This window comes from Dysidea avara, chromosome 3 (assembly GCF_963678975.1).
Source record: "Dysidea avara chromosome 3, odDysAvar1.4, whole genome shotgun sequence".
NCBI classification, from domain to species: domain Eukaryota; kingdom Metazoa; phylum Porifera; class Demospongiae; order Dictyoceratida; family Dysideidae; genus Dysidea; species Dysidea avara.
In genome coordinates this window covers 22698048-22717242 of record NC_089274.1, presented here as the reverse complement: position 1 = coordinate 22717242, position 19195 = coordinate 22698048, and the positions used below count along the sequence as shown (strand labels likewise).

The 19195-nt window shown below is 38.9% G+C and overlaps 1 long non-coding RNA gene across 1 annotated transcript; it reads left to right on the top strand.

Annotated features, from left to right (window-relative positions):
• The first annotated feature begins 10240 nt into the window (after positions 1 to 10240).
• Positions 10241 to 18922, top strand: LOC136251834 (uncharacterized). Its single transcript, XR_010699218.1, has 4 exons — positions 10241 to 10319; positions 17536 to 17646; positions 17696 to 17788; positions 18777 to 18922. It is a non-coding gene; the product is annotated as an uncharacterized lncRNA (long non-coding RNA).
• The last annotated feature ends 273 nt before the right edge of the window (positions 18923 to 19195 follow it).

The window sequence follows — 19195 nt, the reverse complement described above, 5'->3', positions numbered from 1 at the left end:
AAGATTTATACTTAGATTTTTACCGTAGCGTATGAGATTTACGCTTGGTTGCGGACCCTCGGCGCTAAAACACAAATAAAAAACTTACCCATCCAATGTACTTCATATAGCCATAGCTTCAGCTTTAACGCACGAAGAATACGTGCACTGCACGTCTGCTCGAATGCCTGACTGCCTGTCACTCAAAGGCTCCACCATCTTTTACTTCACCAGCGAAACAGCGAAACGCGCATTAATTTACGAAAATAATAATTTTGTAGTGCGTTGCCAATCCCTATTATAAGTCTAGTATCTATGGTAACACGTAAAACGTCATCCAATAAACATTCCAGAGCTCACATTTTTTTGCACAGAGTTTCACCAGACCCTCTTTTTAGTGTCGGGCGCCGCGAGACTACCATGGATGTTGTTAATAAATGGTGAGCCAACCCTTGGTGATAGTATTACTTCCGTCTCTTACTATTGAAAAAATTAAAAATTGTTCCCTTCAAGCTACAAAGTTTTTAAACCAGGCACGTGGGCGCGCGCCCGGTTTACTGAAATTGTTTTCGTAAAGAACGTGTGTGTGTACCTATCTATCTACATATCTACCTATCTATGTTTGTCCGTACGCACCCACGTGAGCACAATCGTATAGTGGTAAAAGCAGCTTTTACGTAAGGAGTAAAAGCGAAATGAAGTCTGTATTAAACTTCTGCACAGGTGAACTTTGCTCTGAGGTGGTTTCTTTTTTTTTTCCCGGGCTGGATGGACTGCCCTTTCCTACCACCCCCAGCACAAAGAAAGCACGTGCTGGACAACTGAATAAAAAGGACCAGATTGCTAAAAGTTTAAAAGTCCCTGTGCTCATCAATGCGGCCCATCTCAGGAGAGGCATCAGAGGAACGATGCGAGATGGACCTACTTCCACGTATGCACATTGTAGCTGACTGAAGTAGAGAAAAAGACAATGTGCATCGGATAAAAGCCAGAGTCTGACTGTAACTAGTAGAGCCGCGGCGAGATAGATGGTCAGCCAAACGACGGTAGAAAACTATTGCCTCCCTTCCCATACCTCCAGTGGTCGCAAACACAAGGGGAGTGAAGGAGGCCTGCTCAACCTCTCTGACACGGTCACCATACTCACGTTTCTTCTGTGCCTCGTGACGTCGATACAAAGAGGGGACACTGGTGTTGCAGTAGCTCGGTGCATTAGGATGAAACACCCTTACGTCAAAAAAGGCACTTTGCCGCTGCCCCCAGAATCCCCTAGCATGTATGTCTGCCCTAGCCTCATCCTGATGGTTGGCAGTCTTAGGTGCAATGATCTCCCCAGTAAGTGGCTGTAAAGGTGGCTCAAGGGCCACACCATGACATGTCTTGGAAAGCCACTCTGCAGTGATGTTTCGCAAAGCATTGTGGCGAACAAATGTGAGGCCTCCATGTCTGCAAATCATAGCATGATCTGCAGAAAATTGGGACCCCACAAACACAGTGACTGGGTATGTTCAGGAGCTTCCAGCCATATCTAAGATGCAAGGCATCCCAAAATTCTTGCTTCATCATATGGAATCCCTGCTCTGCTAAAGGCAATGCTGTCAGCCAGGCAGATGCACCCGGTTCCCTGTTCAGGTCTAAAACTCTTTGGGATTGTGACGAAAGATTAGATTTGATCGTAGAAGCCCTCCCCCTCAAAGTAGAGCGACGATCCTGATGAATCTGAGCCTTGATAGAACTAACGTCGAGTAGAGGGGCTAGTAGATTCTGAGCAACAATCAAAGATCTCAGAGAGTGTGTGATTTTGATAGATGCAGTAAACTGAGAATCAGCAATGTCTACAGGATTGACAATACCCAAGCCACCTAGGCGGCAGAGTAGAGAGAGCACATCACGCTCTAAGGCAGAACAAGCACCATGGCCAGTGAGGGCAGGGATCAGCTTCAAACGGATGGCATCCTCTAGAGGCTGAAACAGGGGCCCGACATTGGGGATGGTCTTCATGATGTATACCCACCGGCCTATCATCCCATGAGTGAAAGCACAAAAAGCCGCATGAGGACGATTTGTAGCAATCTCAGCCAAAGCAAGCACTTCACTAGACCAAGAACAAACCTTCTTGGCCACAAACCCCTCTGCAAATTCTAGAGAGCCCAATGCAGCCCCAAGATGGCGCTGGCCCTGATCAGTAATCTGCATACCAGTGTTAGCAAAAATAGATTTTGCAATAGTTAACAAATGAGGCTTTACAATCAACACTGTCTTAGATGCATTAGAAAAATACCCAAAATTAGGTCCCAAAGAGGATAGTATCTGCCACCATTTATGCAAAAGTTTCAGTTTCCCCACTGCAGTGGCATCATCTGCAAACCATACCTGCCCAACACTGGGGACTGCCACACGCAGTCTTTTAATTAAGGGAACCACAGCCAGGGCATACATTGCCATTGCGAGAGGATCTCCTTGAGTTGTTCCTTCACAAGATGGGATTTCACCCTCTCCAACTACAAACAATCGGACTGGCTGAGCATAAGTGTTGTTCAGGATAGTAGAAAAATTCAGGGCCGCCCAGAGAAATTAAGGGGCCAAGGGCAAAGAGTTAAAGTGGGGCCCTTGACCCAAGTTGTAAGGTGAAGACCAAAAAAAAAAAAAAGGTCACAACCTGCTGGCAATGACAATAACTACCCATCACCAACCATATCTCTTTATCTATAAGCTTGCTACACTGTTCCTCTGAAGAATACTGTGACTGCTCTATTAGAGTATTTAGATCTGACTGCTCTATTAGAGTATATCGATCTTTTAAACAGGTATTCAGGGGGCCCTTCGTGGGGCCTCCTGGGGCCCCTTTCAGGCTGAGGCCCGGGGCAAAATGCCCCAGTTGCCCCCCCCCCCCCCCCCCCTGTGGGCGGCCCTGTAGAAAATGCAGGACAAAGGATGGATATATTATGTAGGGCAGCTTGGCGATTCACACAATTGAATGCATTAGTAGCATCCACTAAGAGTGCAGCTTCACAATCACTGTCATCAAACATATTCTTCATAGCATGTACAGCAGCCTCAGAGCCAGCTGATTGTCCCGCACAGGTCTGTAATAGAGGACTTGCAGCGTGACGTAAATCATCGTAATTGCTAAGCAACCGTAGCTGTCGGCCATGTTTCGGGACAGTGTTGTGGCTGAAAGGCGCTTTCTCAGGATTTGGTACAGGCTGTAATGAAGCGAATCAGTGTTGAGTTGTGTTGTAAATACCACCCAGCTCGTTAAAAAAGGCTATGAAGTTAGAATCGGTGAGTAATGTATCGAAATTTAATTAGCCACCTATTTCACGAAGCCAATGATAAGATCTTCTATTTCGAAACCAGCCCCGCTTCCCAGTACCACTATATTCAGCGCTTAGTGAATAAATCTCGTTACCTTCATTTTGACCCAATATGCACCATAGAAAGTTGTCCCGAAACATGTCTGCCTAGCAACCGTTGCTTCACGCGTGTAAGTCCTCTATGGGCCAGCAGCCAGTGCAATATCATCACCTATAACATAAAGGATCGCCTTAGCAACAATTCTACGGGGCACGTCACCAATACCTATTGGTCTCACACCTGGGCGTTTGTCGAGAGGTATCAGCCTGCAAGCAACAAGGAGACTGCTGCTTGCAGGCTGATAGAATTGTTGCTAAGGCGGACTGAAATACGGGTGTGGCGACTTTCCTCAGACTTTGTACTGAAAAACAACGGTGCAGGCCTCGTGCACTACCAGGAATAGCCTATCGCTTCGAGTTGAAAGGGGGCGTATCCCTTACGTACGCGAACGAAAATGAAGAGTACTGTAGCTTTGAGGCTTTGTCAAGAGAATTTGTGGGAAAAACACGATAGTCAAACTATAAAACAGTTTAGAAGATACTTCTGTGCGTAATATGTTGGTAAATACAGTTTGTGTAACAAGCGTCCCTATATACAAGAAAGGTAAAAAAGATTATTATTATTATTATTGCTTTATGGTGTAAACACACCAAAGGTCTGTTGGTGACATGTACCAACAGCCGCGAAAGTACATTACATTACATTACTTATTTACCTACTTACTTACTTATATACACACATACATACAGATTCTACAAGTAGTTCAGGTTTTTTTCAATTAATTCAATTATTAGCTTTATAGTGCAATGTTACAGGTGTACATGGTTGTACAACAATAGAAGTGAGTTTGTATACAATTGCACTAAAGGTAATCTGGTAATACCAGATCCCATAACTTAAATTAAGTACTTATCATTACTTATATAATTACAATTAGCTGCTAAATGAATCAAAGTTAGGTGGCTTGGGATGTTTGGAGCAGATGCTACAAGGACATGTAAAATGGAAACTATGCTGGTTGTCTGGATCGAAGTTTCTTATAAAATGCTGCCATAGGATTTTAGTTAGTTGAAATTTAATGGTAACAAAGGGTTGAGTTAGGTCAATTACTGGTAAGCTGTTGAAGGTTCGAGGAAGTCTGTTGAAGTAGAAGTTTTTTTGTTGATTAGATGATGTAAAAACATGTTCAAGTTTGTTACTGGAAGAAGACCTAGTAGAATGATGACAGAATTTGATGAAGGTCTGGATGTTGAAATGATCAGATGGATTTTGAATTGATTTTATGAAAAACAGAATGTCACACTGGTCATAAATATACATTAATGGTAGTAGGTTGAGCTTGATAAGGAGAGTTTTATAATCAGAAACATAATCGTTGAGGATGTATTTGGTAGCTCGGCGCTGTATTCTTTCAAGAGCAGAGATATCTTGGATAAGGTAGGGATGCCACAATGGGGAACAATACAGAAGCTGAGACCTTACTAGTGCTATGTACAGAGTTCTTTTAGTTGTAGTGTTAATAGAATGGCTGAATGTACGTCTAAGCAATCCTAGAGTTCGATAAGCTTTGGATGAAATGTGGTGATAGTGGTTTCTCTAGGACAGGTCAGTAGATAGAATGATACCAAGGTCACGATGGGTGTTACTAGATATTATTGAGGAATCGTCAATGTTGTAAGAAGTTGGGAACTTTGTATTAAAGGAGAGGTGAATAAATTTCTTAGTGTTAAAAGATAGGTTTGAGTCTTGAGACCAGTCAAATAAGGAGTTGAGGTCATCCTGGAGTTTGATGGAATCAAGTAGTTCAAAGATGAGTTTATAGCATTTAGTATCATCTGCAAAAGATAAAGCATTGGAGTGATGAATGGATAGATACAAATCGTTGATGAAAACTAAGAACAAAAGTGGGCCAAGGATGCTCCCCTGGGGCACACCTGATAAAACTGGAAGTAGAGTTGAGTAGTTTGAGGTGGGTGGACGTGACTGGTGGCATCTTGAGCAAGGACAGAGATAGTGCAATGAGCAATTGTTGTTATCTTCAAAGTTAGTTATAAAATGATCCCAGAGAAAAGTTTTTAGTTTTGATTTTAGCAGAGGAAACGTTAGATTCAAGTTAAGGATAGGCATGGCATTCCAGAGAGTTGGTAATCTATGGAAATAAGAATGTCTAGATACGTTATTTAAATGATGAGGGATGATCAATTTGTTGCTGGTGCCGGATCTAGTATTAGCTGAGCTGAAGTTGATATGATCATGAATATTGAACTGTTTAGATTGTACCTTGATTGATTTGATTGCAAATAATATATCTTGTAACTCGAACAGGTACATCAGAGGAAGGATCCTTAGTTTTACTAGACGGGTTTTGTAACTACTGGTGTAATCATTTAATAGATACTTAGTGGCACGGCACTGGATTTGCTCAAGAGTTAAAATGTCTTTCATCAGGTGTGGACGCCATAGTTGGGTGCAATAGAGCAGCTGAGATCGAACCATTGAAATATATAATGTGACCAATGTAGAAGCAGAATGGGTAGAAGCAATAGTACGACGTATTAGTCCCAATACCTTGTATGCACGAGCAGAGATTGATTTGTAGTGTTTGTCCCAACTTAGATTCTCAGATAATATGAGCCCTAAGTCCTTGTGTGAGTCATTATGTGGTATAGTAATATCCGAAATGGTGTAGGTGGTTTCTAACTTGCGTTTAAATGATAAATGTACGAATTTTTTTAGATTAAAATTCAGATCTGTCTCTCTGGACCAAGTAAATAAAGCGATGATATCTTCTTGCAGAGCGTTGTAGTCAGATATAGTACAGATGTGCATGAAACACTTGGTATCATCGGCAAATTTTAGGAGTTGGCTTTGGTGTATATATGATGTCATGTCATTTATATAAATTAGAAATAGCACGGGGCCAAGTATGCTGCCCTGGGGCACACCTGAGAGAACTGGCAGTAAATCGGAGTAACAGTTGTTGATGCAAACACGTTGATATCGATCAGTCAGATATTCCCGGAACCAAGCCCAGTTATTCCAGCAGACCAAAGCTTGTTGAGCAAGATGGCATGAGATACGGTATCGAAGGCTTTACTGATATCGAAGTACACCACATCAGTTTGTGAGGGGCTGTTAATTATGTAGTCTAGGAAAATTAGCATTTGTTGTAAGGTTGAACAAGATGATCCCAGCAACTACCGACCAATTTCACTAACTTGTATTTGCTCCAAAATACTAGAACATGTTATATACTCTTGCATATTTGAACATTTAGACTGCCATCAAGTTTTAACGAGCAACAGCCTGGATTTCGACAGCATAGGAGCTGTGTAACTCAACTGATTACAACAACACATGACTTTGCCCAGTGTCTGAATGAAAGAGGACAATGTGACGTATTACTGTTGGATTTTTGCAAAGCTTTCGACAAAGTTCCCCATTCCCGACTATTTTACAAGTTACATCACTACGGTATCAGAGGCACTCTACTTACATGGATTAAGAATTTTTTTAGTAACCGTTCACACAGAGTAATCCTTGATAATAAACAAAGCTCTTCATCTGATGTTCTTTCTGGTGTTCCACAGGGCACTGTTTTAGCCCCCTTGTTATTTCTCTTTTTTATTAATGACATCCCTTTACAAGTACAAAGCAAGATCAGACTATATGCAGATGATGTTATTCTTTACCGTAACATACATTCCATAGAAGACTGTTATGTATTACAGAGAGATCTTGATCTTCTCACACAATGGTCACACAAATGGCAGATGATATTTAATCCTAATAAGTGCAAATTTTTAAGGATTTCTAGCAAAAAGAACATCATACCTAACATCTATTATATTGACAACCACTCAATAAAGGAAGTCACCCATGCCAAATATCTCGGAGTAATTTTTGACCAGACCCTTTCTTGGAATGAACATATAAAGCAGATAGCAAGCAAAGCCACCAAAGTCAACGCTTTCTTACATCGCAACTTATACCACTGTCCTGTTAATACCAAACTTAACTGTTATAAAGCTATGGTGAGACCGGTAATAGAGTATGCTTCTCCTGTATGGGACCCCACACATCTACCAACACAAATCTTCTAGAAGCGGTTCAACGATCGGCAGCAAGGTTATGTTACAAGGACTACTCTAGATTCTCAAGTGTTTCATTAATGAAAATCTTAACTTACCTACCCTAAAAAGCAGGAGGAACAGAGCCAAATTACAGATGATGTATAAAATCACTAACAACCTGGTGTGTATTCCAAATGATTGTTTGATTCCTATTCCACCCTTCTTGAGAAATGGCTACTTCAACCAACTAGATTCCAGAATTGATAGTTTTAAATTTTCCTTTTTTCCCTCGACAATCAAACTGTGGAACTCAATCCCCCCTCATATAGTCAACTCCCACACACATGATCAGTTTTGTACCCTCTTAGATAATTATCACAATCACACCTGTGCGTTATAATCACATTGATTTCTGCACAGCACACACAAATAATAAGCACTTCCTTAGCAATGCATAGCAACATAATTGAATGAATTATGGAAATTTCATGAATTACGAAATATGAGAATTAGCTAATATTATCGCACAACCCAAAACTACCCTATTCTAAAATAGTAATACATAGTTGGTTAATTCATAGTAGCATATACTATCTATGGTTAATCCCAGATGAGTTAGCTAGCTGCATGGCACCTGGTTTTTAGAAGTAGCACAACATCAACTTGTTATTGATGACATGTGTATACTACACGATTAATTGATTGCAAAATAATAAATCAATTGTATTTTTATATTTTTCATCAATTAATCACTGTAATTGATTGTTTATGAGAACTCTAATGCATACATACATACATACACACATACACATACACGCACACACACACACACACTGCACACACACACACTGCACACACACACACACACACACACACACACACACACACACACACACACACACACACACATACACGCACACACATACTGCACACACACACACACATACATACATACACACACACACACACACACACACACACACACACACACACACACACAAACGCACACATACACACACACACACACACGCACATACATACATGCATACATAATTATAAGCTATAGTAATATACATCTGATGTGATAATGTTTATACCTATACAGTCTCCACCATGCCAGGACATAGCAAGAGATATGTGATGTTGCAATCACTTGATCTTATCTGTGACAGTGAACTAGAGCAACAACTCTGGCTTGAGAAAGTATGTGAAAGTGACATACTCATTGGTGGTTTTTACATTGTATTGTTGACAGTTGAAAACATTTGTTACTTCTAAGAGTCATCTATTTTCCAGCCGTTATCCCCACACTGATCCAGCTATATTGTATCCTTATTTTGTGCACAGTTTGTATTTGTCATTAAGTGCAACTATTGGTTGTAACTTTTTGCTAAGATGTGAACTATTAGAACCAATTTTATTTATTGATTCCACAATATTCGAGTTTGAGTGTGACGTTTGGTGTAATGGTTGTGCACATTCTCTATAGCTGTAGTGGAGCCTTGGGTATTAATTAGAGAAGAGTTTTCTTTTCATAAAAATCTGGTAATGAAAGATTACACACTGTATTATTTATATTAAATTTGTCTGATCTAATAGAAAATGCACCACTAAGAGTTTGTACATTTACAATCATCCATGCAGAATGTTTTAAAACTCTCATTGTTAGAGCTTTCAGCTATAAACTTCCAGGGTCAAGGTAGAACATACATTTATGTAAAAGATAGAAATTAAGTAACTGATGTAAGTATAGTTGTATACCTTAGCCAGCCACAGTACAATTGATTAACACTGCAATTTCTACAAACTTGTGATAGTGTGTCATGCAGCCAACGAAAGCTGGTGTGGGTGCACAACAGATAAGTCTGTATTATATATAATTAATCTTCCAGTTCTTAGATTTTTTCACAATTGACTTACGAAAAATTGCCATAACTTCCCGGGCTTTCTTCAGTTGCTTTCAAATTTGGAGGGTAGTAAGACCAAATTTCTGTGCAGTTTTCTAATTTCCAGATCAGGATAATAACTAGCAAATTAGCAATTTTGACAAATCACAAGGCAATATGTTGTCATGCTTGCAGCGTAAACCACTAATTTGAATACGTTGGAAATTATTCAGTATGTAGGTTAGCCAATCAAAACACTGTAATAGAACAGTCACTCATTATAAAAATGTTGGAAAATCCTTTGCTGGATACAAATCACAGGCCTCCACTCCTAAACAACCAGTTGTTTAATTTCCTTAATTTCTACATTATACATAAATAAAAGTTCTACCTTGACCCAACTTGGGCAATTTATGGAAAGTTTACAGCTGAAAACTCTAACAATGAGAGTTTTAAAACATTCTACATGGATGCTATTGTAATTGTACAAACTCTGAGTGTTGTATTAGGGTGCATTTTCTATTACATGGATGAGGCAAATTTAAATATAAATAATACAGTGTGTAATCATTTTACCTTCACTAATGTAGAAAATAGAAAACACAAATCAAAGTGAGCTCTAAAACTAGTCATATAGGCTAGCTTTGGGCTTGTAATACAATAAGTTATATCCATATCAAAACAGCAATAATGGGCGTGGCCTTTAAAAATGTTGTAAAATCAAAAATACTCTGCTGGGAAATGATCACTTTAAATGATTACACTATCATTAAAATTCCTTTTTGCAGCTTATGGCTGTTTCGCATTGACCATTTTTATGTATTTCAAAGTTGATGTATGATATAAAACAATGATAGAATAGTTTATACTTGTTGTTTGTTCTTAACATTTGTTGGGTGGTTGATCACTCACTAGTCTACAATGGAACAGGAAGCTATATATAGTCAAGGAAGATTCAGCACTTTCATTTGCTAGTTGCGTTGCACCACACATGAGTTACAACAAAGTGCATGAATACCTTATTGTGAGTGAGAGATATGTAATCTTTACCTGAAATTGTGTATTGAGTAACAAGTAACAGTGCATAGTTTAGTTTCTATAATACTGCAAACATGGAGAATCTGTTACTTTGACAAAGACTCATTATATAACTAATATTAGTTAACTTGAGTATTATATTTAATTGTGTTCTTTGTATTTGTCATGTCTTTTATGTTCTTCAGTTTTGTACTTGTATATCTGTATGTGCTTCTGTGTACTCTGACGTGGAAGAACGGCTATGCCAAACATTATGAGTTTAAACAAATATCAATCAAAAAATCAATCAATCAATCAATACTGTGTACTGCTACTTATTGTTTTAATGAGTCCAAATGGAAGCAAATGTCAACTGCCCATGACTATCTCAATTAAGGGGTAAAGCCCAGGTAGGATAATGGAACAGGTTTGGTATGTCCATATAATGTATCCAAAGGCCAGTGCATGCTGTGCTTGTGTGAGAGGAGCAGCAGCAGCAGCATCAGCATCAGCAGCAGCAGTAGGGACCCGCCGATTATGCTCATAATTTTACCTATTATGCTATGCTGCACTGCTCAAAAATTTACCTATTATGCTTAAATATATGCTCAATACTTACCCATTATGCTCAAATTATGCCCAATTATTTATGCTTCAGTTCCCATGCTCTAGTAATAATTTCCAATTTATGGATAAATAATAAGTGGCTGAAGCACAAACTTGTCAAAATGTATATCACAGAAAAGATCGATATACTCTAATAGAACAGTCAGTTATATGATTGTTCTATTAGAGTTACTGACTGTTCTATTAGAGTATATCGATCTTTCTGTGATAGCTATTTTGATAAGCAAGAATTCATACTATTACACAAATATTCTACCTATTATGCTAGCATTATGCTCAATGCTTTCAGACACCTATTATGCTCATAATTATGACAGCATAATCGGCGGGTCCCTAAGCAGCAGCAGCTAAGGGGCATTCAAAAGTTTGATTCCCTGGTTTCAAGTTACTGTTGTTAAACCAGGCGCACGCCCACAGCCGGCCTTCGGCCGGCTGTGGGCGTGCGCCTGGTTTACTGTAATTGTTTTCGTAAAAGTGTGTGTGTGTACCTATCTACCTATGTTTGTTCGTACGCACCCACGTGAGCAAAATCGTTTAATAATGGTAAAAGCAGCTTTTACGTTAGAAGTTAAAGTGAAATGAAATCTGTATTAAACTTCTGCACAGGTGAACTTGGCTCTGAGGTGGTTTCTTTTCGGCGGACTGAAATACGGGTGTGGCGACTTTCCTCAGACTACCTTCCCCTTGAGGTTTTCAGACGTTTAGCAATTGAAAAACAACGGTGCAGGCCTCGTACACTGCCAGGAATAGCCTATCGCTTCGAGTTGAAAGGGGGCGTATCCCTTACGTACGCGAACGAAAATGAAGAGCAGCTTTGAGGCTTTGTCGAGAGAATTTGTGGGAAAAAACACGTTAGTCAAACTATAAAACAGTTTAGAAGATACTTCTGTGCGTAATATGTTGGTAAAAGCGGTTTGTTTAACAAACGCTTCCTTAGCAGTGCATAGCAACGTAATTGAACGAATTACGAATATTTCATGAATTACGAAGTACGAGAATTAGCTAATAATGTTATTGCATAACCCAAAATTACCCTATTGTAAAGTAGTAATACATAGTTGGTCAATTTATAGTAGCATAGATGAGTTAGCTAGCTGCATGGCGCCTGGTTTTTAGAAGTAGCACAATATCAACTTGTTTTTTCTTTCAGCAAAACTTATACCCACCTCTGTCATGCTCCCATGCACAGAGTTGGGGTCGTTACACTAAAAATGTAACTAGTTACATACTACTTGTTACTTTTACGCAATGTAGCGTGCCACAGGTACATATTACTTACTGAAAAAAGTAACGAGTTACATATTACTCGCTACTCTGAAGGCTGTAACTAGTAATAATATTACATATTACATTTGTTCGTTACAAACTATAAAGTAAGTCCAACCTTCTAAATACAAGCTACCAGCCTACAACTACAAGTGACACGAGCAAGACATGTGTTTCTCTGGTGTAGTTCAGCCACAAATACATACTTTATTGTTGTATCTTGGCCTCAAGGGCACTCCCCGTACACTATCATTCTTTGTCCATGTATACACTATCATTCTTTGTCCATGCGTATAACGCTATCTCCAGTCTTGTCTAGACCCAAAATGCAATCAATCACGTGCCTGGATACAATGCACCTTAAAAGGAAGTAATGCATTACATTCGTTGCAATTTTCAGATGTAATATCCGCTACATATTACTCGCTACTTTGTCATGTAATGCGTTATATTACGGTGGGGTCTATTCTACGGAACGGAACGGAACGGAATGATGGACTAAACCACGGAACGGAACGCTTTCTCAAATTGAAGCTTGCAACTTACCATTGCTGAAACTGCCCTTACAAGTTATCAGTGGCACCTCCAGTGGGTGATTAAACATAAGATAAAATGAATTAAAGGATCGATTGTGGGTTCTTGTTCGTTGTCATTAGTAACGAAGTATTAATTGTGCGATGAGCTGTATTAGTGATGCTTCATCTACGGATATATCAAGAAGGGCGCTTTATGTGAGCTGTTTTGCTTATTTTGACTTTAAAAAACAGTCTGGGTCAGCTTTTCAAGTCATAAATCAGTGTACAAAGCAAGCAGGAAGACACTAGTAACAGGAAAGAGCCAGCTGAAGTAAAACTTGAAGAATTCTGTGCAGTATGTGAGGAACAAATATTTTGGCGGACCGCAAAGAGGCTATATTCTGCAAACATCACTGAAGTGTATGCATGGAATTATTAACAGCCGGTGCAGTGGACTAATGCCATGTTCAGTAGTGAGCTGATTTTTTCTGTTGCACAAATTCAAGGATGTGTCTGACTGCTAGCCTTGAATCAGGCTAAATGCCAAAACTGCAAGATTAACCAAAGCTTAATTATAAGCCTTCTGTGCATGTGAAACCATGCCCATAGCCACCAGGAAAACGTGATTTGGACCAAGATGTGTGTGTAGTTTCAATGTATCTAGTCAGACCTGAAATGGAACACTCACATTAATTACATACCACCTAAGAATTCTAGAATTTCTTAAGTGTAACATTTCACATGCTTCAATTCAAACAAAACGGGTTAAATTTGTTTGTCTGTTTTCAAGCGATTCCCAGTCCAGCTGGTCCATGAAATTACAGTGGGATCACATGTATTTGTTACAGTGCGGGCTGCTCTGTGTTGGATCTACTTTAAGTGGAGAACAAATGAATACAATAATGCTAGATTTTTTATGTATACAAAGTTTTCATAATGAAATTGATATCCCATTTTGATTTGTACCTCCACTTTGCAACATATTCAAGAACAAGAAGTTACCACCCTTTTAATCTCTATCCACTGTCGTTAATTAACCAAGATCTCACCAGTCTTTTTTTTCCATCTACAATTTTGCTTTGGAACAATGATTAACTAAAGGCTCTAAGTATTTAAATCTGTAATTCACCTTCTTGTAGTTGTACTAATTTTATTAATTTGTATGTTTTCTTCATTTTCCTTTGAAGTTGTACAGTATAGGTAAACAAAGATAATTTTTCTCTCCCATCTTATTCTAGGATTTCTATTGACTAAGAAAAATTTAATTATTTGTATACATGCAGGTTCAAAATTGAGAAAATATAAAGAAAGTGAATGAATATTAATAAAACATACAGTCAGTTTGCTTTTGGTGTCTCCAACCGCAACAAAATTTCGATGAATCCATGCATCTCCATCGCTGGTCGTCTGAACATTTTGAAAGTGATACCTCACTCAATCAACCACATATTCTGTTTATTAGACTGAATAAAGTCATGATCACCTAGCCTTTTCCTGTCACCAGTAACTTTCTAGTTAATTTCTCTGTGGATATTATGCTCTGAAACTAAAGAAATTGAGTGGTCTTCTAAACTATTTATCTTGTAAAGATCAGCAGAAACAACTGACATCCTGTTCCAATCAGCTGCTGTATTGTAATAACAAAACTTGCCTTGGTCATGCAATAAATGAATTGAAGAGACCTGCTTGATATATCAGGTAGTAGAACAATCACTGCATGAGTCAGCTATTAATATTTTATTATTATCCTATTCAATTTTCCTGGAGGCTCCACTGATAAAATGCAATTTCAGCGATGACAGTGGCTAGCCAAGCTGCAAGTTTTGATTCAGAAAGCATTCCATTCTGTAAAATAGACTCCATCCTGGATTCAACTCACTACTTGGGCTGAGATATCTGGCATTAGTCCACTACTCTGTTAATGAATCATTCATGTTCACACAATGTAGCCTCCTCGAGGTATCTGATTGTTTGCTCCTCACACACTGCACAAAATTCCTTTAGATTCTGCTTAGACTGAGTTGATTCAGCTTGTCACCATACTTGTTTCCTTTGTAGAGTATAGCTACATACTGATTTATGCTGATTAGAAAGGCTGGGCCCCAGACATGTACATTATTATTATTATTGGGGGTACAGGTAAGGAGGCAAAGCCTGTAAAAACCTGATCTAAACAATCAAACTGCTACAAAAATAACTATACAATATCATACTGGTAATCATAATAAAATCTATCTAGATGTGTCTTAAACAAATTGGTTGAATGAACATTAACTGAGTCATATGGGAGTCCATTCCAATCATTTATAATTCTTACTGAATAAAAGTGACGGCGTGGCAAGCAGATAGCGTGTGGTTTGTAGATCTTTAAATCATGACCTCTTGTTATAGAAGATGATCGAAGGGTAAATAAAGATGAGCTATCCATGTCCAGCATGTTATGAAATAGTCTGTATGTGTAAATTAAGTCCCCTCTACGACGTCGATATCTGAGAGATGGTAAGTTTAGGTGGTTTAATCTGTCAGCATATTGCAAGTCTTTAATTTCGCTCACTAACTTGGTAGCTCTTCTTTGAATTTTTTCAACTGACTGCTGATCAAGTATGAACTGTGGACCCCATATAATATTTCCATATTCTAATATGGGACGAACAAAAGATTTGTACAGTTGGAGTAACACGTTGGTGTTCAAGTACTCAAACGATTTATTAATCACAGCTAGTATACGATTAGCTCTTGCAGTTACTATAGCAGTATGGTTATCAAACTTCAGAGAAGAGTCAACGACGATTCCCAAATCTTTGACTGACTCAGTAGATGTTATAACATTACCGTCAATACAATAATTTCCATAGGAGTGGGTGAGACCTAAATGCAAAACATAACACTTGCTAATATTAAAATTAAGCAACCAGGTTCTCGACCATTCAAACAATATATCAATATCCCGTTGAAGTTGTAAGTAATCGGCTTCACATCTAATTGATCGAAAGATCTTGGCATCATCAGCAAATAGTAGGATTGGGCTGTCCACAGCTAACGGAATATCATTAACATATAACAGAAAGAGCAGGGGGCCAAGGACTGAACCTTGGGGAACCCCGCTAGAGACTGTGGACCAACCAGAGTGATCACCATTAAGCACAACTCGTTGCCTTCTACCAGAAAGAAAATTCTGTACCCATCTTAGTAGAGACCCGCCCATGCCATATGCCTTCAATTTCATCAGTAGTCGATTATGAGGGACAGAATCAAACGCCTTTCGGAAATCTAAATTCTAAAGTCAAAGTAAACAAAAACAACTCACATACTAGTCATGAATTAAGTTCCCTACTTGATACATCCGAAGATGAACACATTGAGTCAGCGATTCCCACAATTAGTACTTCGTTACTAATGACAACCAACAAGAACCCACAATCGATCCTTAAATTCGTTTTATCTTTCTTGGGGTGCGTTTGATTACCTGCTGGAAGTGCCTATGTTGCCACCGATAACTTGTACAGCAATGGTAAGCTGCAAGCTTCAATTTGAGAAAGCATTCCGTTCCGTAGTTTAGTCCATCGTTCCGTTCCGTTCCGTTCCGTTCCGTTCCGTTCCGTTCCGTTCCGTAGAATAGACCCCACCTTATATTACTCGTTACTGTAAAAGTAATATTATTACGTATCGCGTTACATTTGTATTGCGTTACCACAACTCTGCCCTGCATCTACCCAGTTACATATATGTATATACCTGGTGTTATAAAAGGGGGGGTGTATGTGACATTTTCCATGTCTAAAAGGTGAGAGATTTTGGACGACCACACTGTCACTTGCAAGCTGTCTACAATCCAGTTCTTCTGTGAGGTAGTATGTAGCTCTGCTCTAGGAAGTGTTGCTATATTAGTTCCTTAGTGTTTCACTGGGTAGCAGGTCATGTAAACAGCAACCAAAAATTAGTGTGTGGGAAGGGGTGTAGAGATGTTTGTGAGATAAATACTAGGATCCAGGTCTGATGTTCAGTGCATGATGCCCATTGTTGTTTCCTCAAACAAGAAACTTTACTTACATTGCTCTAGTCTACTCAGCATAATGGGGACCTGGTATCAAGTGTCAACTTGGGAAGTAAAAGACCTAACAGTTCGTGTCTTGCTTAGCAGTATTAGAGTTCTACAACCTCTATTTGTGAGACATGGCACAGCCCTCCTGTGTTTTACTAGTTCTGCCCCAGGAGAATTTGTTCACACCAACATTAGTACCTAAATGGTACTCCAGTGCTGATTCACTAGATGGCAAGCAATAGCAAATTTTTCACAGTTGTCAGAACACTTTTGTGTGTGAGCAAGGGAGTGCGTATGTACTCTGTGTATACTCCTCCTTTATGTAGTATGTTTGTAATGTATGTGTCTGTTACTGAGCTGGTAATTGATAGTCCCCGGCAAGTTCAATACCCAGATGTTACTATTGGTCCTTTGGGCAAAAAATTTACTTATAATGCTTCAATCTCCCAGGCTGAATTAATGGAGACCTGGTGTTAACTGTGGGAAACATTTGCATACTGTCCATATGCCTAATTATAACTAGTGGGGTCCAGGTGGGACTTTAAAACCCACCATCACCCATGAGCTATATATAGCCTTACGTGTGATACAAGTCCTTTCCCAAAAAGATTTTCCTGTGTGACTTGCAACCTGTTTAATGCACAGATGACCAAGTTTCGTGTTACTGGCTAAGTGTAACCATGTAACAGCAGCTGAAGGCTTTGCTTTCTACATGTGTATAATGTACATATACAAAGTAAATTCTGTGTGCACTATCTTTTGTTGTTTATTAGAAATCTCATCAGTTCCAATTAGAGGAAACAGGACATGCTAATGCTCTTCACTGGGATGGCTTTATTCTTTTTTATAATTTATTGTGTGGAATAAGCCAGCCAGGTTGTATGGTTAGTGTTCTGTTGACTATTTGTGAGTATTTAGGCTATTTATCTTCAGCTGCTGAAAGTATTCAAAGAATACACCAAAGAGTATCCTTTTCTAGGAATGACAGTAAAGGAATTCAAAAAGTTTTTAATTGAACATCAACAGGTAAGCATATGTGACAACTACACCACTAACTTGCTAGAAATGAATATGTAATGCTGTAAGACTGTATGCTATGTACTGTATGCTATGTACTGTATGCTATGTACTCCTATAGTAGGGATGATGAAGGTTTGTAATTTCCTACCGAAAACTCTACCAAACACCAGTCTACAAACTATATAAATACAGTGATACAGAGGTATTGATTCACTAAAATCCACAGCTTAAAATGGCCCAAAACAATGCCAGTGAGTAATTGCTGCAGAATTTTTGCAAAACTACAGATTTTTGACTGAGTGACTGACTGACTGACTGACTGACTGACTGACTTCACTTCCCGGAGTCCCCCTCCCTCCCTCCCTCCCTCCCTCACTCACGCACGCATGCATGCATGCACTCACTCACTCACTCACTCACTCCAGGATAAATGACTGGAACTACATATACACACTCAATTCTTTGATGGCTTTCATTTGAGGTTCCAAAAGAGAAAATACTACATGCAGTATAGTGCTATACCTTTGTATCTCTCTTTAAATTCTTTCTTAATGACTACCTACCCTGGAAGTTTCGATTTGTATGTGTTGGGTATGTTAATTAATTGCAAAGGTGCTAAAATAGTCACTTGCATTTTACAAATAAAGTACAAGTCCTTTCAAGTTGTATGCGCTCTATCGAAGATAAGTGGAAGGAGCAATTACAATTTTGAAACTTTGTAAGGACTTTTACAATAAAAAGTGAAGAAACAAGGGAGATTATCACCTGACATTCAAATTTAATTCTGCCACTACTTTTTAAATGACATTTACAGTTCCCTAGTTTCTTCACTTTCCATTGTAATGGTCCCTACTAGGCTTAAATACCTTCAAAATTTTGTTTAACAGGATGTAAACAATATAAAAGCATTGCACACATATGTTATATACTTTAACTGCATGCATGCAAATCACACATTCCTCAGTTCATTTGAGCGATGCTATTATTGTTGCAGTGGTCTCCTAATGATGCAACTGATGAAAAGTGTGTTCACCTAATGAGTCACTATGACTACCATCACAGAGCGTTTAAGATGTGCCAGGCAAAATCTAAACCATTTGAATTTCACATGAGCCTTTGTCTTCTTTCCTTGGGTGGTTTTGTGAGGTATCAAGTTTACTTTCAATTGTGTTCAATATTACTATATGTGTATGATTTGTAGCTTTTTGCGAAGTCCAGAAAATTCAATTGTCAATCCAGAACATAAGGAAGTTTATCAGGTAACATGATCACATCAATAAAATGTGTTGATATACTCCATAATCAGGACATGACTCAACCACTCAGTCACTACTTCATCAACTCCTCTCACAACACTTACTTAGAGGGACACCAATTAACAGGACGTTCCACTACTGATGCTTATGTGAGAGC